The sequence below is a fragment of the Lithobates pipiens genome, unplaced genomic scaffold (genome assembly GCF_037356315.1).
Source record: "Lithobates pipiens isolate NorthernLeopardFrog02 unplaced genomic scaffold, aLitPip1_a1.2 Scaffold_201, whole genome shotgun sequence".
Lineage (NCBI taxonomy): Eukaryota > Metazoa > Chordata > Amphibia > Anura > Ranidae > Lithobates > Lithobates pipiens.
The window spans coordinates 36,454-60,250 of NW_027507772.1; the positions used below are offsets into that span (position 1 = coordinate 36,454).

At 54.6% G+C, this 23,797-nt stretch overlaps 1 protein-coding gene across 4 annotated transcripts in view; it reads left to right on the forward strand.

Moving 5' to 3' along the window:
- The first annotated feature begins 476 nt into the window (after positions 1–476).
- The window catches only part of LOC144000273 (uncharacterized), a 52,999-nt gene continuing 29,678 nt past the window's right edge, over positions 477–23,797 (forward strand). For 2 of the 4 annotated variants that reach the window (XM_077494006.1, XM_077494005.1), the window contains exon 1: positions 478–797. The gene's annotated coding sequence lies outside the window, so the exon portion shown is untranslated. Of the gene's footprint in view, positions 798–23,797 lie in introns of all 4 variants that reach the window. The other 2 variants (XM_077494004.1, XM_077494008.1) reach the window with 2 other exon arrangements.

Sequence of the window (23,797 nt, forward strand, 5' to 3'; positions counted from 1 at the left end):
TCGTGTGTGTGTGTACTCCCTCCAGTGTCCCCCCCCCGTGTGTGTGTGTTCTCCCTCCAGTGTCCCCCCCCCCCCCCCCGTGTGTGTCCCCCTGTGTGTATGTTCTCTCTCTCCAGTGTCTCCCTGTGCAGGCTTGGCTTGAGTGTGGAGACCAAGGGGGCCCCATGATCGTCTATTGCCCGGGGGCCCCATGAGTTGTCAGTCCGCCCCTGCCTGATGTAAGGGGCACTGTTATGGCGGCACCTGATGTAAGGGGCACTGTTATGGGGACACGTGATGTAAGGGGCATTGTTATGGGGACACCTGATGTAAGGGGCACTGTTATGGCGGCACCTGATGTAAGGGGCACTGTTATGGCGGCACCTGATGTAAGGGGCACTCTTATGGGGGCACCTGATGTAAGGGGCACTCTTATGGGGGCACCTGATGTAAGGGGCACTCTTATGGTGGCACCTGATGTAAGGGGCACTGTTATGGGGCACCTGATGTAAGGGGCACTCTTATGGCGGCACCTGATGTAAGGTGGTTCTATTACTTACAATGTGGATGTGATTGGCTGACGTTTGTGTTCTTTCTTTGTCTTCCATCTTGTTTCGGGTACAGATAGTTGTTGGTGGAAGGACGGAATAAAAGGGTCCAGCCAGTGAAGGGGAAAGAGCTCAGAGTAATGGAGAAGAGGAGTGTCCTGCAAGGCAGAATCCGGGGCTCAGAGAAGACCGCTCACCATCAACATCTCCAAGGCCAACACACCACTGGAAGCTCTGAGGATCAGCACTAAACAGCTGCCCCGCTAGGAGGTAAAGCCTAACCTACTAACAATGTCTTTGCTACAAGTCACCCCCCAGTATCTGCTGATACCCCACATAGTTACAGGTCACCCTCCATTCTACCCATACTCTAGGCCACCCTCTGGCCCAGTCTGTAAATACTACAGATCACCAGTTATCAGGACCATCAATAGGGGGTACAGGCAGCACTTCCCATTGGGTCAGCAGGTGGTGGAACAGAAGCTGTCTGTGGATAGGTGGGGGCTGTCAGGTCAGCTTTCCAGTGCCCCATCATTTCTAATGGCAGCCCAGTCTTCGGAGGGTTTAATATTGAGTTTGCCCTTTGCAGCTATAACAGGTTCACCTCTTCTGGAAAGGCCGTCCACAAGATTTAGGAGGGTGTCTATGGAAATGTTTGACCATTCTTCCAGAAGAACTTTTGTGAGTTCAGGCACTGATGTTGGACGAGAAGGCCTACCTCGCAGTCTCCGATCTAATTCATCCTAAAGGTGTTCTATGGGGTTGAGGTCAGGACTCTGTGCAGGCCAGTCAAGTACCTCCACTCCAAACCTGCTCATCCATGTCTTTATGGACCTTGCTTTGTGCACTGGTGAGCAATCATGTTGGAACAGGAAGAGGCCGTCCCCAAACTGTTCCCACAAAGTTGGGAGCATGAAATTGTCCAAAATTGCTTGGTATGCTGACGCCTTAATAGTTCCCTTCACTGGAACTAAGGGGCCAAGTCCAACCTCTGAAAATTAACCACCCCACCATAATCCCCCCTCCCCCACTCCATAATCCCCCCTCCACAAATTGGTTTGGACCAGCGCACAAAGGCATTAATGGCTGTGTGTTGAGTTATTTGGAGGGGACAGGAAATTTACACTGTTATACAAGCTGTACACTCACTACTTTACATTGTAGACAAGTGTCATTTCTTCAGTGTTGTCACATGAAAAGAGAGAAGAAATGTCACTGAGGGGTGTACTTACTTTTGTCACATACTGTCTATTTACCTAGAAAAATGGTGAGGTGTTCTATACTTATTTTACCCGCTGCTACCCACCTCAATACCAGGCACGTACACCCCCTTCCTGTACACACCAATTTTCAACTTTCAGCGCTCTCACAGTTTGAATGACAATTACTCAGTCATACAACACATTTTCCACACAAATAGACCTTTCTTTTGGTGGTATTTAATCACTAGTGGGGTTTTTTTTTGTGCTATAAATTTAAAAAAAAAGTAAATTTTGTGAAAAAAGTGCTTTTCTTTGTTTCTGTTATAAAATTTTGCTAATTAGTAATTATGGGGGTGGGAGGTATGTACATGAGGGGTGTGGAGTGTATGGAGATGGGAGGTATGTACATGAGGGGTGCGGAGTGTATGGGGGGTGGGAGGTATGTACATGAGGGGTGTGGAGTTTATGGAGATGGAAGGTATGTACATGAGGGGTGCGGAGTGTATGGAGGTGGGAGGTATGTAAATGAGAGGGGTGCGGAGTGTATGGAGGTGGGAGGTATGTACATGAGGGGTGTGGAGTGTATGGAGGTGGGAGGTATGTACATGAGGGGTGTGGAGTGTATGGAGGTGGGAGGTATGTACATGAGAGGGGTGTGGAGTGTATGGAGGTGGGAGGTATGTACATGAGGGGTGTGGAGTGTATGGAGGTGGGAGATATGTACATGAGGGGTGTGGAGTGTATGGAGGTGGGAGGTATGTACATGAGGGGTGTGGAGTGTATGGGGGTGGGAGGTATGTACATGAGGGGTGTGGAGTGTATGGAGGTGGGAGATATGTACATGAGGGGTGTGGAGTGTATGGGGGTGGGAGGTATGTACATGAGGGGTGCGGAGTGTATGGAGGTGGGAGGTATGTACATGAGGGGTGCGGAGTGTGACAGGAGGGGGTGCAGAGTGTGACAGGAGGGTGGATGCAGAGTGTGACAGGAGGGTGGATGCAGAGTGTGACAGGAGGTGGATGCAGAGTGTGACAGGAGGGTGGATGCAGAGTGTGACAGGAGGGGGTGCAGGGTGTGACAGGAGGGTGGATGCAGGGTGTGACAGGAGATGGATGCAGAGTGTGACAGGAGGTGGATGCAGGGTGTGACAGGAGGGTGGATGCAGGGTGTGACAGGAGGGTGGATGCAGGGTGTGACAGGAGGGTGGATGCAGGGTGTGACAGGAGGGTGGATGCAGGGTGTGACAGGAGGGTGGATGCAGGGTGTGACAGGAGATGGATGCAGGGTGTGACAGGAGGTGGATGCAGAGTGTGACAGGGGGGCACATAGTGACAGGAGGGGGATGCAGAGCGTGACAGGAGGTGGGTGCAGAGCGTGACAGGAGGTGGATGCAGAGCGTGACAGGAGGTGGATGCAGAGCGTGACAGGAGGTGGATGCAGAGCGTGACAGGAGGTGGATGCAGAGCGTGACAGGAGGGTGGATGCAGAGTGTGACAGGAGGGTGGATGCAGAGTGTGACAGGAGATGGATGCAGAGTGTGACAGGAGGTGGATGCAGAGTGTGACAGGGGGGCACATAGTGACAGGAGGGTGGATGCAGAGTGTGACAGGAGATGGATGCAGAGTGTGACAGGAGATGGATGCAGAGTGTGACAGGAGGTGGATGCAGAGTGTGACAGGGGGGCACATAGTGACAGGAGGGGGATGCAGAGTGTGACAGGAGATGGATGCAGAGTGTGACAGGAGATGGATGCAGAGTGTGACAGGAGGTGGATGCAGAGTGTGACAGGGGGGCACATAGTGACAGGAGGGGGATGCAGAGCGTGACAGGAGGTGGGTGCAGAGCGTGACAGGAGGTGGATGCAGAGCGTGACAGGAGGTGGATGCAGAGCGTGACAGGAGGTGGATGCAGAGCGTGACAGGAGGTGGATGCAGAGCGTGACAGGAGGTGGATGCAGAGCGTGACAGGAGGTGGATGCAGAGCGTGACAGGAGGTGGATGCAGAGCGTGACAGGAGGTGGATGCAGAGTGTGACAGGGGGGCACATAGTGACAGGAGGGGGATGCAGAGCGTGACAGGAGGTGGGTGCAGAGCGTGACAGGAGGTGGATGCAGAGCGTGACAGGAGGTGGATGCAGAGCGTGACAGGAGGTGGATGCAGAGCGTGACAGGAGGGTGGATGCAGAGCGTGACAGGAGGGTGGATGCAGAGCGTGACAGGAGGGTGGATGCAGAGCGTGACAGGAGGGTGGATGCAGAGCGTGACAGGAGGGTGGATGCAGAGCGTGACAGGAGGGTGGATGCAGAGTGTGACAGGAGATGGATGCAGAGTGTGACAGGAGATGGATGCAGAGTGTGACAGGAGATGGATGCAGAGTGTGACAGGAGATGGATGCAGAGTGTGACAGGGGGGCACATAGTGACAGGAGGGGGATGCAGAGTGTGACAGGAGATGGATGCAGAGTGTGACAGGAGGGTGGATGCAGAGTGTGACAGGAGGGTGGATGCAGAGTGTGACAGGAGGGTGGATGCAGAGTGTGACAGGAGGTGGATGCAGAGTGTGACAGGAGGTGGATGCAGAGTGTGACAGGAGGTGGATGCAGAGTGTGACAGGAGATGGATGCAGAGTGTGACAGGAGGTGGATGCAGAGTGTGACAGGGGGGCACATAGTGACAGGAGGGGGATGCAGAGCGTGACAGGAGGTGGGTGCAGAGCGTGACAGGAGGTGGATGCAGAGCGTGACAGGAGGTGGATGCAGAGCGTGACAGGAGGTGGATGCAGAGCGTGACAGGAGGTGGATGCAGAGCGTGACAGGAGGTGGATGCAGAGCGTGACAGGAGGTGGATGCAGAGCGTGACAGGAGGTGGATGCAGAGCGTGACAGGAGGTGGATGCAGAGCGTGACAGGAGGTGGATGCAGAGCGTGACAGGAGGTGGATGCAGAGCGTGACAGGGGGGCACATAGTGACAGGAGGGGGATGCAGAGCGTGACAGGAGGTGGGTGCAGAGCGTGACAGGAGGTGGATGCAGAGCGTGACAGGAGGTGGATGCAGAGCGTGACAGGAGGTGGATGCAGAGCGTGACAGGAGGTGGATGCAGAGCGTGACAGGAGGGTGGATGCAGAGCGTGACAGGAGGGTGGATGCAGAGCGTGACAGGAGGGTGGATGCAGAGCGTGACAGGAGGGTGGATGCAGAGCGTGACAGGAGATGGATGCAGAGTGTGACAGGAGATGGATGCAGAGTGTGACAGGGGGGCACATAGTGACAGGAGGGGGATGCAGAGTGTGACAGGAGATGGATGCAGAGTGTGACAGGAGGTGGATGCAGAGTGTGACAGGAGATGGATGCAGAGTGTGACAGGAGATGGATGCAGAGTGTGACAGGAGATGGATGCAGAGTGTGACAGGGGGGCACATAGTGACAGGAGGGGGATGCAGAGTGTGACAGGAGATGGATGCAGAGTGTGACAGGAGGGTGGATGCAGAGTGTGACAGGAGGGTGGATGCAGAGTGTGACAGGAGGGTGGATGCAGAGTGTGACAGGAGGGTGGATGCAGAGTGTGACAGGAGGGTGGATGCAGAGTGTGACAGGAGGGTGGATGCAGAGTGTGACAGGAGGGTGGATGCAGGGTGTGACAGGAGGGTGGATGCAGGGTGTGACAGGAGGGTGGATGCAGGGTGTGACAGGAGGGTGGATGCAGGGTGTGACAGGAGGGTGGATGCAGGGTGTGACAGGAGGGTGGATGCAGGGTGTGACAGGAGGGTGGATGCAGGGTGTGACAGGAGGGTGGATGCAGGGTGTGACAGGAGATGGATGCAGAGTGTGACAGGAGGGTGGATGCAGGGTGTGACAGGAGGGTGGATGCAGGGTGTGACAGGAGGGTGGATGCAGGGTGTGACAGGAGGGTGGATGCAGGGTGTGACAGGAGGGTGGATGCAGGGTGTGACAGGAGGGTGGATGCAGGGTGTGACAGGAGATGGATGCAGGGTGTGACAGGAGGTGGATGCAGAGTGTGACAGGGGGGCACATAGTGACAGGAGGGGGATGCAGAGCGTGACAGGAGGTGGGTGCAGAGCGTGACAGGAGGTGGATGCAGAGCGTGACAGGAGGTGGATGCAGAGCGTGACAGGAGGTGGATGCAGAGCGTGACAGGAGGGTGGATGCAGAGCGTGACAGGAGGGTGGATGCAGAGTGTGACAGGAGATGGATGCAGAGTGTGACAGGAGATGGATGCAGAGTGTGACAGGAGATGGATGCAGAGTGTGACAGGAGATGGATGCAGAGTGTGACAGGGGGGCACATAGTGACAGGAGGGGGATGCAGAGTGTGACAGGAGATGGATGCAGAGTGTGACAGGAGGGTGGATGCAGAGTGTGACAGGAGGGTGGATGCAGAGTGTGACAGGAGGTGGATGCAGAGTGTGACAGGAGGTGGATGCAGAGTGTGACAGGAGGTGGATGCAGAGTGTGACAGGAGGTGGATGCAGAGTGTGACAGGAGATGGATGCAGAGTGTGACAGGAGGTGGATGCAGAGTGTGACAGGGGGGCACATAGTGACAGGAGGGGGATGCAGAGCGTGACAGGAGGTGGGTGCAGAGCGTGACAGGAGGTGGATGCAGAGCGTGACAGGAGGTGGATGCAGAGCGTGACAGGAGGTGGATGCAGAGCGTGACAGGAGGTGGATGCAGAGCGTGACAGGAGGTGGATGCAGAGCGTGACAGGAGGTGGATGCAGAGCGTGACAGGAGGTGGATGCAGAGCGTGACAGGAGGTGGATGCAGAGCGTGACAGGAGGTGGATGCAGAGCGTGACAGGAGGTGGATGCAGAGCGTGACAGGAGGTGGATGCAGAGCGTGACAGGAGGGTGGATGCAGAGCGTGACAGGAGGGTGGATGCAGAGCGTGACAGGAGGGTGGATGCAGAGCGTGACAGGAGGGTGGATGCAGAGTGTGACAGGAGGGTGGATGCAGAGTGTGACAGGAGGGTGGATGCAGAGTGTGACAGGAGGGTGGATGCAGAGTGTGACAGGAGGGTGGATGCAGAGTGTGACAGGAGGGTGGATGCAGAGTGTGACAGGAGGGTGGATGCAGAGTGTGACAGGAGGGTGGATGCAGAGTGTGACAGGAGGGTGGATGCAGGGTGTGACAGGAGGGTGGATGCAGGGTGTGACAGGAGGGTGGATGCAGGGTGTGACAGGAGGGTGGATGCAGGGTGTGACAGGAGGGTGGATGCAGGGTGTGACAGGAGGGTGGATGCAGGGTGTGACAGGAGGGTGGATGCAGGGTGTGACAGGAGGGTGGATGCAGGGTGTGACAGGAGATGGATGCAGGGTGTGACAGGAGGGTGGATGCAGGGTGTGACAGGAGGGTGGATGCAGGGTGTGACAGGAGGGTGGATGCAGGGTGTGACAGGAGGGTGGATGCAGGGTGTGACAGGAGGGTGGATGCAGGGTGTGACAGGAGATGGATGCAGGGTGTGACAGGAGGTGGATGCAGAGTGTGACAGGGGGGCACATAGTGACAGGAGGGGGATGCAGAGCGTGACAGGAGGTGGGTGCAGAGCGTGACAGGAGGTGGATGCAGAGCGTGACAGGAGGTGGATGCAGAGCGTGACAGGAGGTGGATGCAGAGCGTGACAGGAGGGTGGATGCAGAGCGTGACAGGAGGGTGGATGCAGAGTGTGACAGGAGATGGATGCAGAGTGTGACAGGAGATGGATGCAGAGTGTGACAGGAGATGGATGCAGAGTGTGACAGGAGGTGGATGCAGAGTGTGACAGGGGGGCACATAGTGACAGGAGGGGGATGCAGAGTGTGACAGGAGATGGATGCAGAGTGTGACAGGAGATGGATGCAGAGTGTGACAGGAGGTGGATGCAGAGTGTGACAGGGGGGCACATAGTGACAGGAGGGGGATGCAGAGCGTGACAGGAGGTGGGTGCAGAGCGTGACAGGAGGTGGATGCAGAGCGTGACAGGAGGTGGATGCAGAGCGTGACAGGAGGTGGATGCAGAGCGTGACAGGAGGTGGATGCAGAGCGTGACAGGAGGTGGATGCAGAGCGTGACAGGAGGTGGATGCAGGGTGTGACAGGAGGGTGGATGCAGGGTGTGACAGTAGGGTGGATGCAGGGTGTGACAGGAGGGTGGATGCAGGGTGTGACAGGAGGGTGGATGCAGGGTGTGACAGGAGGGTGGATGCAGGGTGTGACAGGAGATGGATGCAGAGTGTGACAGGAGGTGGATGCAGGGTGTGACAGGAGGGTGGATGCAGGGTGTGACAGGAGGGTGGATGCAGGGTGTGACAGGAGGGTGGATGCAGGGTGTGACAGGAGGGTGGATGCAGGGTGTGACAGGAGGGTGGATGCAGGGTGTGACAGGAGATGGATGCAGGGTGTGACAGGAGGTGGAGTGTGTGGAGTGTGTGTGGAGTGTGACAGGAGGGTGGATGCAGAGTGTGACAGGAGGGTGGATGCAGAGTGTGACAGGAGGGTGGATGCAGAGTGTGACAGGAGGGTGGATGCAGAGTGTGACAGGAGGGTGGATGCAGAGTGTGACAGGAGGGGGTGCAGAGTGTGACAGGAGGGTGGATGCAGAGTGTGACAGGAGGGTGGATGCAGAGTGTGACAGGAGGGTGGATGCAGAGTGTGACAGGAGGGTGGATGCAGAGTGTGACAGGAGGGTGGATGCAGAGTGTGACAGGAGGGTGGATGCAGAGTGTGACAGGAGGGTGGATGCAGAGTGTGACAGGAGGGTGGATGCAGAGTGTGACAGGAGGGTGGATGCAGAGTGTGACAGGAGGGTGGAGGGTGGATGCAGAGTGTGACAGGAGGGTGGATGCAGAGTGTGACAGGAGGGTGGATGCAGAGTGTGACAGGAGGGTGGATGCAGAGTGTGACAGGAGGGTGGATGCAGAGTGTGACAGGAGGGTGTGGAGTGTATGGAGGTGGGAGGTATGTACATGAGGGGTGTGGAGTGTATGGAGGTGGGAGGTATGTACATGAGGGGTGTGGAGTGTATGGGGGTGGGAGGTATGTACATGAGGGGTGTGGAGTGTATGGAGGTGGGAGATATGTACATGAGGGGTGTGGAGTGTATGGGGGTGGGAGGTATGTACATGAGGGGTGCGGAGTGTATGGAGGTGGGAGGTATGTACATGAGGGGTGCGGAGTGTGACAGGAGGGGGTGCAGAGTGTGACAGGAGGGTGGATGCAGAGTGTGACAGGAGGGTGGATGCAGAGTGTGACAGGAGGTGGATGCAGAGTGTGACAGGAGGGTGGATGCAGAGTGTGACAGGAGGGTGGATGCAGAGTGTGACAGGAGGGGGTGCAGAGTGTGACAGGAGGTGGATGCAGAGTGTGACAGGAGGGTGGATGCAGAGTGTGACAGGAGGGTGGATGCAGAGTGTGACAGGAGGGTGGATGCAGAGTGTGACAGGAGGGTGGATGCAGAGTGTGACAGGAGGGTGGATGCAGAGTGTGACAGGAGGGTGGATGCAGAGTGTGACAGGAGGGTGGATGCAGAGTGTGACAGGAGGGTGGATGCAGAGTGTGACAGGAGGGTGGATGCAGAGTGTGACAGGAGGGTGGATGCAGAGTGTGACAGGAGGGTGGATGCAGAGTGTGACAGGAGGGTGGATGCAGAGTGTGACAGGAGGGTGGATGCAGAGTGTGACAGGAGGGTGGATGCAGAGTGTGACAGGAGGGTGGATGCAGAGTGTGACAGGAGGGTGGATGCAGAGTGTGACAGGAGGGTGGATGCAGAGTGTGACAGGAGGGTGGATGCAGAGTGTGACAGGAGGGTGGATGCAGAGTGTGACAGGAGGGTGGATGCAGGGTGTGACAGGAGGGTGGATGCAGGGTGTGACAGGAGGGTGGATGCAGGGTGTGACAGGAGGGTGGATGCAGGGTGTGACAGGAGGGTGGATGCAGGGTGTGACAGGAGGGTGGATGCAGGGTGTGACAGGAGGGTGGATGCAGGGTGTGACAGGAGGGTGGATGCAGGGTGTGACAGGAGATGGATGCAGGGTGTGACAGGAGGGTGGATGCAGGGTGTGACAGGAGGGTGGATGCAGGGTGTGACAGGAGGGTGGATGCAGGGTGTGACAGGAGGGTGGATGCAGGGTGTGACAGGAGGGTGGATGCAGGGTGTGACAGGAGATGGATGCAGGGTGTGACAGGAGGTGGATGCAGAGTGTGACAGGGGGGCACATAGTGACAGGAGGGGGATGCAGAGCGTGACAGGAGGTGGGTGCAGAGCGTGACAGGAGGTGGATGCAGAGCGTGACAGGAGGTGGATGCAGAGCGTGACAGGAGGTGGATGCAGAGCGTGACAGGAGGGTGGATGCAGAGTGTGACAGGAGGGTGGATGCAGAGTGTGACAGGAGATGGATGCAGAGTGTGACAGGAGATGGATGCAGAGTGTGACAGGAGGTGGATGCAGAGTGTGACAGGAGATGGATGCAGAGTGTGACAGGAGGTGGATGCAGAGTGTGACAGGGGGGCACATAGTGACAGGAGGGGGATGCAGAGCGTGACAGGAGGTGGGTGCAGAGCGTGACAGGAGGTGGATGCAGAGCGTGACAGGAGGTGGATGCAGAGCGTGACAGGAGGTGGATGCAGAGCGTGACAGGAGGTGGATGCAGAGCGTGACAGGAGGTGGATGCAGAGCGTGACAGGAGGTGGATGCAGAGCGTGACAGGAGGTGGATGCAGAGCGTGACAGGAGGTGGATGCAGAGCGTGACAGGAGGTGGATGCAGAGCGTGACAGGAGGTGGATGCAGAGCGTGACAGGAGGGTGGATGCAGAGCGTGACAGGAGGGTGGATGCAGAGCGTGACAGGAGGGTGGATGCAGAGCGTGACAGGAGGGTGGATGCAGAGTGTGACAGGAGGGTGGATGCAGAGTGTGACAGGAGGGTGGATGCAGAGTGTGACAGGAGGGTGGATGCAGAGTGTGACAGGAGGGTGGATGCAGAGTGTGACAGGAGGGTGGATGCAGAGTGTGACAGGAGGGTGGATGCAGAGTGTGACAGGAGGGTGGATGCAGAGTGTGACAGGAGGGTGGATGCAGGGTGTGACAGGAGGGTGGATGCAGGGTGTGACAGGAGGGTGGATGCAGGGTGTGACAGGAGGGTGGATGCAGGGTGTGACAGGAGGGTGGATGCAGGGTGTGACAGGAGGGTGGATGCAGGGTGTGACAGGAGGGTGGATGCAGGGTGTGACAGGAGGGTGGATGCAGGGTGTGACAGGAGATGGATGCAGGGTGTGACAGGAGGGTGGATGCAGGGTGTGACAGGAGGGTGGATGCAGGGTGTGACAGGAGGGTGGATGCAGGGTGTGACAGGAGGGTGGATGCAGGGTGTGACAGGAGGGTGGATGCAGGGTGTGACAGGAGATGGATGCAGGGTGTGACAGGAGGTGGATGCAGAGTGTGACAGGGGGGCACATAGTGACAGGAGGGGGATGCAGAGCGTGACAGGAGGTGGGTGCAGAGCGTGACAGGAGGTGGATGCAGAGCGTGACAGGAGGTGGATGCAGAGCGTGACAGGAGGTGGATGCAGAGCGTGACAGGAGGGTGGATGCAGAGCGTGACAGGAGGGTGGATGCAGAGTGTGACAGGAGATGGATGCAGAGTGTGACAGGAGATGGATGCAGAGTGTGACAGGAGATGGATGCAGAGTGTGACAGGAGGTGGATGCAGAGTGTGACAGGGGGGCACATAGTGACAGGAGGGGGATGCAGAGTGTGACAGGAGATGGATGCAGAGTGTGACAGGAGATGGATGCAGAGTGTGACAGGAGGTGGATGCAGAGTGTGACAGGGGGGCACATAGTGACAGGAGGGGGATGCAGAGCGTGACAGGAGGTGGGTGCAGAGCGTGACAGGAGGTGGATGCAGAGCGTGACAGGAGGTGGATGCAGAGCGTGACAGGAGGTGGATGCAGAGCGTGACAGGAGGTGGATGCAGAGCGTGACAGGAGGTGGATGCAGAGCGTGACAGGAGGTGGATGCAGGGTGTGACAGGAGGGTGGATGCAGGGTGTGACAGTAGGGTGGATGCAGGGTGTGACAGGAGGGTGGATGCAGGGTGTGACAGGAGGGTGGATGCAGGGTGTGACAGGAGGGTGGATGCAGGGTGTGACAGGAGATGGATGCAGAGTGTGACAGGAGGTGGATGCAGGGTGTGACAGGAGGGTGGATGCAGGGTGTGACAGGAGGGTGGATGCAGGGTGTGACAGGAGGGTGGATGCAGGGTGTGACAGGAGGGTGGATGCAGGGTGTGACAGGAGGGTGGATGCAGGGTGTGACAGGAGATGGATGCAGGGTGTGACAGGAGGTGGAGTGTGTGGAGTGTGTGTGGAGTGTGACAGGAGGGTGGATGCAGAGTGTGACAGGAGGGTGGATGCAGAGTGTGACAGGAGGGTGGATGCAGAGTGTGACAGGAGGGTGGATGCAGAGTGTGACAGGAGGGTGGATGCAGAGTGTGACAGGAGGGGGTGCAGAGTGTGACAGGAGGGTGGATGCAGAGTGTGACAGGAGGGTGGATGCAGAGTGTGACAGGAGGGTGGATGCAGAGTGTGACAGGAGGGTGGATGCAGAGTGTGACAGGAGGGTGGATGCAGAGTGTGACAGGAGGGTGGATGCAGAGTGTGACAGGAGGGTGGATGCAGAGTGTGACAGGAGGGTGGATGCAGAGTGTGACAGGAGGGTGGATGCAGAGTGTGACAGGAGGGTGGAGGGTGGATGCAGAGTGTGACAGGAGGGTGGATGCAGAGTGTGACAGGAGGGTGGATGCAGAGTGTGACAGGAGGGTGGATGCAGAGTGTGACAGGAGGGTGGATGCAGAGTGTGACAGGAGGGTGTGGAGTGTATGGAGGTGGGAGGTATGTACATGAGGGGTGTGGAGTGTATGGAGGTGGGAGGTATGTACATGAGGGGTGTGGAGTGTATGGGGGTGGGAGGTATGTACATGAGGGGTGTGGAGTGTATGGAGGTGGGAGATATGTACATGAGGGGTGTGGAGTGTATGGGGGTGGGAGGTATGTACATGAGGGGTGCGGAGTGTATGGAGGTGGGAGGTATGTACATGAGGGGTGCGGAGTGTGACAGGAGGGGGTGCAGAGTGTGACAGGAGGGTGGATGCAGAGTGTGACAGGAGGGTGGATGCAGAGTGTGACAGGAGGTGGATGCAGAGTGTGACAGGAGGGTGGATGCAGAGTGTGACAGGAGGGTGGATGCAGAGTGTGACAGGAGGGGGTGCAGAGTGTGACAGGAGGTGGATGCAGAGTGTGACAGGAGGGTGGATGCAGAGTGTGACAGGAGGGTGGATGCAGAGTGTGACAGGAGGGTGGATGCAGAGTGTGACAGGAGGGTGGATGCAGAGTGTGACAGGAGGGTGGATGCAGAGTGTGACAGGAGGGTGGATGCAGAGTGTGACAGGAGGGTGGATGCAGAGTGTGACAGGAGGGTGGATGCAGAGTGTGACAGGAGGGTGGATGCAGAGTGTGACAGGAGGGTGGATGCAGAGTGTGACAGGAGGGTGGATGCAGAGTGTGACAGGAGGGTGGATGCAGAGTGTGACAGGAGGGTGGATGCAGAGTGTGACAGGAGGGTGGATGCAGAGTGTGACAGGAGGGTGGATGCAGAGTGTGACAGGAGGGTGGATGCAGAGTGTGACAGGAGGGTGGATGCAGAGTGTGACAGGAGGGTGGATGCAGAGTGTGACAGGAGGGTGGATGCAGGGTGTGACAGGAGGGTGGATGCAGGGTGTGACAGGAGGGTGGATGCAGGGTGTGACAGGAGGGTGGATGCAGGGTGTGACAGGAGGGTGGATGCAGGGTGTGACAGGAGGGTGGATGCAGGGTGTGACAGGAGATGGATGCAGAGTGTGACAGGAGGTGGATGCAGGGTGTGACAGGAGGGTGGATGCAGGGTGTGACAGGAGGGTGGATGCAGGGTGTGACAGGAGGGTGGATGCAGGGTGTGACAGGAGGGTGGATGCAGGGTGTGACAGGAGGGTGGATGCAGGGTGTGACAGGAGATGGATGCAGGGTGTGACAGGAGGTGGATGCAGAGTGTGACAGGGGGGCACATAGTGACAGGAGGGGGATGCAGAGCGTGACAGGAGGTGGGTGCAGAGCGTGACAGGAGGTGGATGCAGAGCGTGACAGGAGGTGGATGCAGAGCGTGACAGGAGGTGGATGCAGAGCGTGACAGGAGGGTGGATGCAGAGTGTGACAGGAGGGTGGATGCAGAGTGTGACAGGAGATGGATGCAGAGTGTGACAGGAGATGGATGCAGAGTGTGACAGGAGATGGATGCAGAGTGTGACAGGAGATGGATGCAGAGTGTGACAGGAGATGGATGCAGAGTGTGACAGGAGGTGGATGCAGAGTGTGACAGGGGGGCACATAGTGACAGGAGGGGGATGCAGAGCGTGACAGGAGGTGGGTGCAGAGCGTGACAGGAGGTGGGTGCAGAGCGTGACAGGAGGTGGATGCAGAGCGTGACAGGAGGTGGATGCAGAGCGTGACAGGAGGTGGATGCAGAGCGTGACAGGAGGTGGATGCAGAGCGTGACAGGAGGTGGATGCAGAGCGTGACAGGAGGTGGATGCAGAGCGTGACAGGAGGTGGATGCAGAGCGTGACAGGAGGTGGATGCAGAGTGTGACAGGGGGGCACATAGTGACAGGAGGGGGATGCAGAGCGTGACAGGAGGTGGGTGCAGAGCGTGACAGGAGGTGGATGCAGAGCGTGACAGGAGGTGGATGCAGAGCGTGACAGGAGGTGGATGCAGAGCGTGACAGGAGGTGGATGCAGAGCGTGACAGGAGGGTGGATGCAGAGCGTGACAGGAGGGTGGATGCAGAGCGTGACAGGAGGGTGGATGCAGAGCGTGACAGGAGGGTGGATGCAGAGCGTGACAGGAGGGTGGATGCAGAGCGTGACAGGAGATGGATGCAGAGTGTGACAGGAGATGGATGCAGAGTGTGACAGGAGATGGATGCAGAGTGTGACAGGAGATGGATGCAGAGTGTGACAGGGGGGCACATAGTGACAGGAGGGGGATGCAGAGTGTGACAGGAGGGTGGATGCAGACCGGGCCACCGCCTGTAAAAGAGCTACAAGAAGGCGCGGTGGCCCGGCAGAAGAACCGAAGAGGGGGACAAGACCCCCGAAGTCGGGAGAAGAGGCCGGCGGCGGGGAGGAAGAAAGCCGGACTCCTCCGCTAGTAAAAGAGCTACACACACACATAGCAGAGGAGTCCGGCGAGAAGACCCCCGAAGACGGAAGACCCCCGGAGCTGTGCAATAAAATCTTTTTTCCCTGTGTTGTGTTTTTTTTTGTACTTTATTTCACAGGTGAATGGGTAGGGGTACATTGTACCCCATACTCATTCACATAGGGTGGGGGGCCGGTATCCGGGGGCCCCCTTCTTAAAGGGGGCTCCCGGATTCCGATAAGCCCCCCGCCCGCAGACCCCGACAACCAACGGCCAGGGTTGTCGGGAAGAGGCCCTTGTCCTCATCAACATGGGGACAAGGTGCTTTGGGGTGGGGGGGCCGCGCGGCCCCCCCTTCCCCAAGGCACCCCCCATGTTGAGGGCACGCGGCCTGGTACGGCTCAGGAGGGGGGGCGCGCTCGCTCGCCCCCCTTTCCTGGCCGGCCGGGTAGCGTGCTCGGACAAGGGTCTGGTGTGGACTTTGGGGGAACCCCCACGCCGATTTTTTTCGGCGTTGGGGGTTCCCCTTTAAGCCCATTCCAGGCGGCGGAGCCCGCGACGTCTCCTTCGCGGGCCCCGCCTACCTGTACACGCGCTCGAAATGGGCGGACTTTCCGAGCGGGAACAGTCCGCTCATTTCGAAAGTACAGCGGACAGCCCCACACACGGGCGGACTGTTCGCTCAAACACAGTTTCAGCGGACAGTTTTTCGGAATTTCCGAAAGACTTTGTCCGTCCAACTGTCCGCTGAAACTGTCCGCTGAAAGCCCACACACGAGCGGACTGTCCGCCCAAACACTGTTCAGCGGACAAGGTTGGGCGAACAGTCCGGCCGTGTGTACGCGGCCTGAGACTTTTACACAGTGTGGCCACATACAGAGGCCCAACATGCAGGGAGCGCCATCAGACGTTCTGGAGCACCCAGGATAATTCTGACATTTCTCTCCTACATGTAAAAATCATCATTTTATTTGCTAGAAAATTACATAGAATCCCAAAACATTATATATATGTTTTTTTAGCAAACACCCTGGAGAATACAATGGTGGTCGTTGCAACTTTTTATCTCGCACAGCAATTTTTCGAATGCTTTTTTTTGGGTAAAAAAAACTGTTTTGTGTTTAAAAACAAAAAACAAAACAAAACAGTAAAGTTAGCCCAATTTTTGCATAATGTGAAAGATGAAGTTACGCTGAGTAAATAGATACCTAACATGTCACTCTTCAAAATTGCACACGCCCGTGGAATGGCGCCAAATGTCGCTACTTAAAAATCCCCATAGGTGACACATTAAATTTTTTTTACTGGTTATATGTTTTGAGTTACAGAGGAGGTCTAGGGCTAGAATTATTGCTCTCGCTCTAACGTTCGCAGCGATACCTCACATGTCTGGTTTTAACACTGTTTTCATATATGGGCGGGACTTATGTATGCGTTCGCTTCTGCATGTGAGCACATGGGGACAGGGGCGCTTTAAAAAAAAAAAAAAAGTTTTATTGTTCGTTTTACTTTATTTATTTTAGTTTGACATTTTTTTCCCCAAAAATTTATTTTTTGATCACTTTTACTCCTATTACAAGTAATTTAAACATCCTTTGTAATAGGAATATGGCATGACAGGTCCTCTTTACAGTGAGATATGGGGTCAATAAGACCCCGCATCTCACCTCTAAGCTGGGAAGCCTGAAAAAAAAAAAAAAAAAAAGATTCTGGCTTTGATCGTATTGGCGAGTCGGTAGAAGCACCGGAGGGCGGCGGGAGGGGGGGGTGTCTATGGCTGGGTATTGCAGGGTATCACCGACTATGGCTGGGTATGGCTGGGTATCTCCGAGTATGGCTGGGTATCTCCGGGTATGGCAATTTATGGCAGGGTATTGCAGAGAATTGGCTGGAATTGTACTGCAAAGTCATATGACGGCCTCCCAGAGTTAAACAACCGCCCTGTAGCCGTCATTTGGCTATGGGCCGGTTGTTAAGTGGTTAAACAGGAATGCAGGAGATGGTTTCTTGTGATGTGACCAAGGCGAAGGCAGGAATGAAGAGACCTGCAGATCTTTAAGTAGGCGGGACTGACGAGCACATCCACAACAGCTGCTAAACTGTGGAGAGAGATGAGAGCTGCCAATTATCTGACAGCTGAGCGGCCAGCTCAGAGAAGGAAGGGCTGACCAGCCCTGACAATCAGGCCCCAGACTACACTCCATGTATGTATATATATATAATATACACAGTCTGTACCTGCAAACATTATACCTGCTGTCATAATATGACTCATTTACAGAGTCTAGACTTGGGGTGTTTCCTATCGCTATCCCATGGCTGAAGGGTGGTGAATAGGGATGAGCCAAACACCCCCCGGTTCTGTTTGCACCAGAACTTGCAAACGGACCGATAGTTTGCACAAACTTTCAAACCTCGTTACAGTCTATGGGACTCGAACGTGAGAAATCAAAAGTGTGAATTTTAAAGGCTAATATGCAAGTTATTGTCCTAAAAAAGGGTTTGAGGACCCGGGTCCTGCCCCAGGGTACATGTAGTAATGCAAAATTTTTAAAAACTGCTGTTTTTTCAGGAGCAGTGATTTTAATGATGCTTAAAGTGAAAAAATAAAAGTGAAACATTCCTTTAAATATCATGCCTGGGGGATGTCTATAGTATGCCTGTAAAGTGGCCTGTGTTTCCCGTGTTTAGAACTGTCCCTGCACAAAATGACATTTCTAAAGGAATAAAAGTCATTTAAAACTGTTTACGGCTTTAATGTAATGTCTGGTCCCGGCAATATGGATGAAAATCATTGAGAACAAAGGCATGGGTACCCCGCCCCCAAGCCCATTACCAGCCCCTTTGGGTCTTGTATGGACATTAAGGAGAACCGCACACCCAAATTATAAAAAGGAAAGGCCTGAGGCCCCCAGGCCCTATATACTCAGAACAGCAGTATACAGGCGGTCCAAACAAGACAGGGACTGTGTAGGTTTGTTATTAAGTAGAATCTGTTTGTAATTTTTAACTGGTACATTTTTAAAGTGTAGCTCCAGCCAAAAAATCTATTTTTAAGCTTTTTGGAAAACATAGGGAAGGGTTATCACCCCTGTATAATTTGTTTTGCTGTCTGTGCGCACCTGTTCAGAAGATTTCACCTCACTTTCTGTCCCAATGACAATTGGATTGTTAAAATTTGTGTTTTTTTGTGAAATGAGGAACTCTTACAGGAGAGAATTTCCCTTCCTAGGGGTAGATTTCCTCTCACTTCCTGTTGTCTCCTTCTGTTTGAAAGTAGGAGTTGTTTGTAAGTTGGATGTTTGAAAGTAGGGGCCTGCCCTATATACTCAAAATATAAACGCAAAAATGTGGGCCTTAGGTGTTGGTGTTGCCACAACACTGTAATCCCTCACAGTTACTCTGGGTGGGCGCAGGAACGGGCCCTGCTGTGAAATATTAGATCAAGAATTGTAATTACATGCCCCTGAACAGGGGCAGAAAAATTGGGCCTTAGGCACTGGTGCCACAACACTGCAACCCCTTACAGATACTCTAGTTGGGGCGCAGGAATGAGCCCTGCTGCAAAGTATTGCATTAAAAATTGGCCTGTGGCCAATTATGGCTCTCTTCGCTGACGGCGCTGTGATTGGCCAAAGCATGCGGGTCATCGTGCATGCTTGGCCAATCATCAGCCAGCAATGCACTGCTATGACGCAGTGCATTATGGGCGGTGACACGCCGCTCTAATTTGGCACGAACGGACCATAATGTTCGATCTTCCTCTTGAAATGGAAGCTCATCCCTAGTGGTGAAGTATGGGGCAAGATTCCTCACCCTGCTGCCATTCCGCATTATATTTCTTAGAAAAAAGAAGAAAAAAAAACACATACAAAGACAATTAAGGTACGACCAATCTTTATTGGAGATAAATCTATAGATGGAAATGATTGTCGGGCTTCGGAGAATATCGGAGATCAGTGACGGTTGTCCTAGGACTCCTCAAAGGCAGGGCCTTTTTACACTAAGCCTAAACCTTAAGATGATTCAGAGGAAGGCGAAAACCCCCCCGGCCAGATGGGCTCCAAGGGGGGGAAAAATTCCTTCCTGACCCCCTAAGGCGATCGGATTGTCCCTGAATCATCAGTCTAGGGTGCCCAGTTCATCTCATATAGAGAAAAAAAACATACATAGAACCATACAGAACATATGTATTGCAGGTATGTATGCAATAAAACACACCTACCTGCTTGTTCACAACTTTGGGGCTCATTCAGAATATATGCATTGAGCATCCGCACAGATCAGCGCCCCCACACTGATCAGTGCCTCCGCCCGCCGCACCGATTCCTTATGTTTTCTGTGCCCAGCCCCCTACAGGAGGACTGGTGGTACCCCCTTATTGGTGGCCCTGGTGGTGGCATGTAGACATGCTGTGTATGATGGTATGCATGGTGCTATATACGCAGGTATGCATGCAATAAAACACACTTGCATGCTTGTTTACAATCATCTTTGGGGATCATTCAGAATATATGCATTGAGCATCCGCACAGATCAGTGCCTCCCCCACTGATCAGTGCATCTGCCCGCCGCACCGATTCCTCATGTTTTCTGTGCCCAGCACCCTACAGGAGAACCAGTGGTACCACCTTATTGGTGGCCCTGATGGTGGTATGTATAGTGGTATGTTTGGTACTAGGTGGGCATGCTGAGTATGGTGGTATGTATGGCCCTATGTATACATTCTATGTATGGTTCTATGTATGGTGTAGGGAGATCATTGCCAGTGTGCCACAATTATCTCACTCAGTACTGCTTGTGTTACCGTCTCACAGCAGGCAACTCTCTTTTGATGTTAAATACCCTTGGATTGTGGTAACGAGGCTCTGCCCTCTCATAGTAGCGAGGAGGCTCTGCCCTTGGATGGTGGGGACCAAGCTCTGCCCTTGGATGGTGGGCACCAGGCTCTCTGTTTTTCACTACCCTCGGATGATGGCAATGAGGCTCAGCCCTCAAATGTTGATGACGGGGCTCTTTGATGTCATTGCTTCTTGGATGGTGATGAGGAGGCCCTCTGTTAATGTCATTGCCCCTCGGTTGGTGGTGACGAGGCAGCCGCCACCAGTGTAGGGACCTGTGTTGGTACAGCCGTACCTGGTCCCTAGGAGGGTTCTTCAAGCTTTTGGTTGAGTCTTCTTCTGGGAACAGCAAATTGACTTGTTTGTCCAGCTACATTGATAGTTGGGGATTCAGAAGCTGCAGAAAGGGAAATAGAGGGCTGATGGGAAGACCTTCCGGTTACTGAAGTGGCGGCCGCCACCATTGTAGAAATCTGTGTTGGTACAGCCGTACCTGGTGCTCTCTTGAAGATAGGTGCTGATGAGAATCTTTCAAGAGAGTGATGACGTAGTGAACTCCGGTGATGATGGCTTGACTTGAAGATCTTCTCTGTCATGTTCACTAGCAAGTCATCCTCATCTCCTAGATTAAAATTTCTTCCAGCGCTTTGGTCATCTTCACTCCCAAAAACGCTGCACCCCTTCCATTTAAATGCAATCCATCACTGCTATAAAAACGGTGACCGAATGTAAAGTCAACCCAGTTCGTCATGAAGCCAAAGCCCTCCTTCCTGCAATAGTTTCTCAGCCAGTAGTTAAGATCTCTAAGCTCCTGCTGCCTCTCTGGTGTGGCTCGAGGTTCAGGCAATATTTCTGAAAATACTGCCTTGGCTCTCCTTTTCTTCAATATAGCCGCTAAGTCCCTGAAATCATTTTTTAAGGCGCCCCATCTTCCTCTAACTTTGTCGTTCGTACCAATATGTATCATGACAGCGGGGTTCCTCCCAGCCCCATTCAATAATCCGTCCATGCAATCTACAATGTTCCGAACACGGGCGCCCGGTAAACAACATACTGTTTTGCGATAAGGGGATTGGTGACAGATTGCCTTCTGTATCCTTCCAATAATTGAATCCCCTACCACTAGTATGTGCCTATCCTGTCTTGTAAGCTTGCTGCCATGTTCACTGGAGACGTTCCCTTGGCATTTTGGTGGATTCTCTGTGTGAACGTCACATGCTGGTGGATTTTTCATGTGAATGTCGCACTCTGGTGGAGTGGACACATGTAGGTCAAAGTCTGGTGGAGTGGCCACGTCCGGGTCGCACTCTGGTGGAGTGGCCACGTCCGTGGCGCACTCTGGTGGAGTGGCCACGTCCGCGGCGCACTCTGGTGGAGTGGCCACGTCCGCGGCGCACTCTGGTGGAGTGGCCACGTCCGCGGCGCACTCTGGTGGAGTGGCCACGTCCGCGGTGCACTCTGGTGGAGTGGCCACGTCCGCGGCGCACTCTGGTGGAGTGGCCATGAATTGGTCGCACTCTGGTGGAGTGGCCACGTCCGCGGCGCACTCTGGTGGAGTGGCCACGTCTTGGGCACACTCTGGTGGAGTGGCCACGTCTTGGGCACACTCTGGTGGAGTGGCCACGTCCGGGGCGCACTCTGGTGGAGTGGCCACGTCCGGGGCGCACTCTGGTGGAGTGGCCATGAATTGGTCGCACTCCGGTGGAGTGGCCACGTCCGGGTCGCACTCCGGTGGAGTGGCCACGTCCGGGTCGCACTCCGGTGGAGAGGCCACGTACGGGTCGCACTCCGGTGGAGAGGCCACGTCCGGGTCGCACTCCGGTGGAGAGGCCACGTCCGGGTCGCACTCCGGTGGAGCGGACACGTCCGGGTCGCACTCCGGTGGAGCGGACACGTCCGGGTCGCACTCCGGTGGAGCGGACACGTCCGGGTCGCACTCTGGTGTGCAGTCAATACCGCGTACACCTACAATAAAAAAAGAGAGGAATTAGATTTAGCACCTTCACCTACATTTCATATATTTTTCCTTGTAAAACATCAAATTATGGAGAGAAGAGATGAAAACGCTGGTGCCAGAGACCATGAATAAACTCTACAGGACAGGGACACAAGGAGGACTAATGTTGGCCTTTGTATAAAAATGCTGGTTGCCTGCCACTCATCCCGACCCACTGGCTGGCAATAATGGCATGAAAAGTCAGAGGGGCTGGTTGTACCCAGCCCGTAATCAGCCTGCCCATACATGGTTAGAATCTTGGCTGGTCCTTGCTTAGCCGGGTGAGATTGGAAGTGTCTATGGCCGGCTTTAGGAGCGCAGACACTTCTAATGACAGCACTTGGGGTAAAGGCATAGTGCATATTAAAATGCTGATGGATAATGAATTAGTGCGGTTTTGTTTGTGTTGGTTTTGTCCGTCTGTCTGGCCTTGTTTACAAGGGTGATGAGGCCCATATAACATGAACGGGACGTTTCTACAACATCTGTATCTTCCAGGTGCTGCATGCAGGCAGTCCATTGACAATGAGTAGAACGCACAGCTGCACGCACGCAGCCACTTCTCCTAATATGACATGCACTGTCTGCATTCAGGGCCATTCGCCCACACCCAGGACCACTGCTAGAAATCAACTTACATGACTGGGCCCTCTACCACCTATAAGAGCCAGGGCCTGAGCCTGCGCCCCCCCACATCACATTCAGCCAGCAGAGGAAAAGGAGGTGGTGTGCTCTGTGAAGAAATGAGGGGGTGACAACATTTTCCTAACAGTGTAAGGGGCATAAAACCTGCACAGCACACAGCCATCTCATATGTGTAGAAAATGCTGTCATGTTTAACCCCTTGCTTACCGGCCACTTAAACCCCCCTCCCCCTCCTATCCACACCAATCCTCAGCTTTCAGCGCTGTCGCACTTTGAGTGACAATTACACGGTCATACAACACTGTACCCAAATGACATTTGTATCATTTGTTCCCCCAAATAGAGATTTCCTTTGGTGGTATTTCATCTCCTCAGCGGTTTTTATTTTTTTAAATATAAAAAGACCGAATTAAAAACATATTCTTTTACATTTTTGTTAAATGTTATAACGGGTAATTTTTGTCTGTCATTGATGTACGCTGACGAGGTGGCACTGATGGGCACCGATCAGATACACTGATAGGCAGCACTTCTAGGTGTCAATGATTAGCACCACTGGTGGGCATTGATGGGTGGCACTGGTGGGCATTGATAGGTGGCACTGGTGGGCATCGATAGGTGGCACTTTTGGGCATCGATAGGTGGCACTTTTGGGCATTGATAGGTGGCACTGGTGGGCATTTATAGGTGGCACTTTTGGGCATTGATAGGTGGCACTTTTGGGCATTGATAGGTGGCACTGGTGGGCATTGATAGGTGGCACTGGTAGGCACTGATGGATGGCAGTGATGGGCACTGATCAGTTACACTGATAGGCAGCACTTCTAGGTGTCAATGATTAGCACCACTGGTGGTCATTGATGGGTGGCACTGGTGGGCATCGATAGGTGGCACTGGTGGGCATCGATAGGTGGCACTTTTGGGCATTAATGGGTGGCACTGGTGGGCATTGATAGGTGGCACTGGTGGGCATCGATAGGTGGCACTGGTGGGCATTGATAGGTGGCACTTGACATTAGGTGGCACTGGTGGGCATCGATAGGTGGCACTGGTGGGCATCAATAAGTGGCACTGGTGGGCATTGATAGGTGGCACTGGTGGGCATTGATAGGTGGCACTGGTGGGCATTGATAGGTGGCACTGGTGGGCACTGTTACTCTATAAATGAGGCATAATCGCCTCTTCCTTTTCAGGGTCGATGTCCCTTTAAGATGAGCCGGTGATCGGCTTTGTTCTTCTCCTGTCAGCAGAGGAGAAAAAAAAAACGATCACTGAGCTTTTGTTTACATCATGTGATGAGCCGTCATTGGCTGATAACTGATCACATGGTAAGGGGTGGGGATCGGCCCTGTACTCGGATCGGTGGTCACCTGA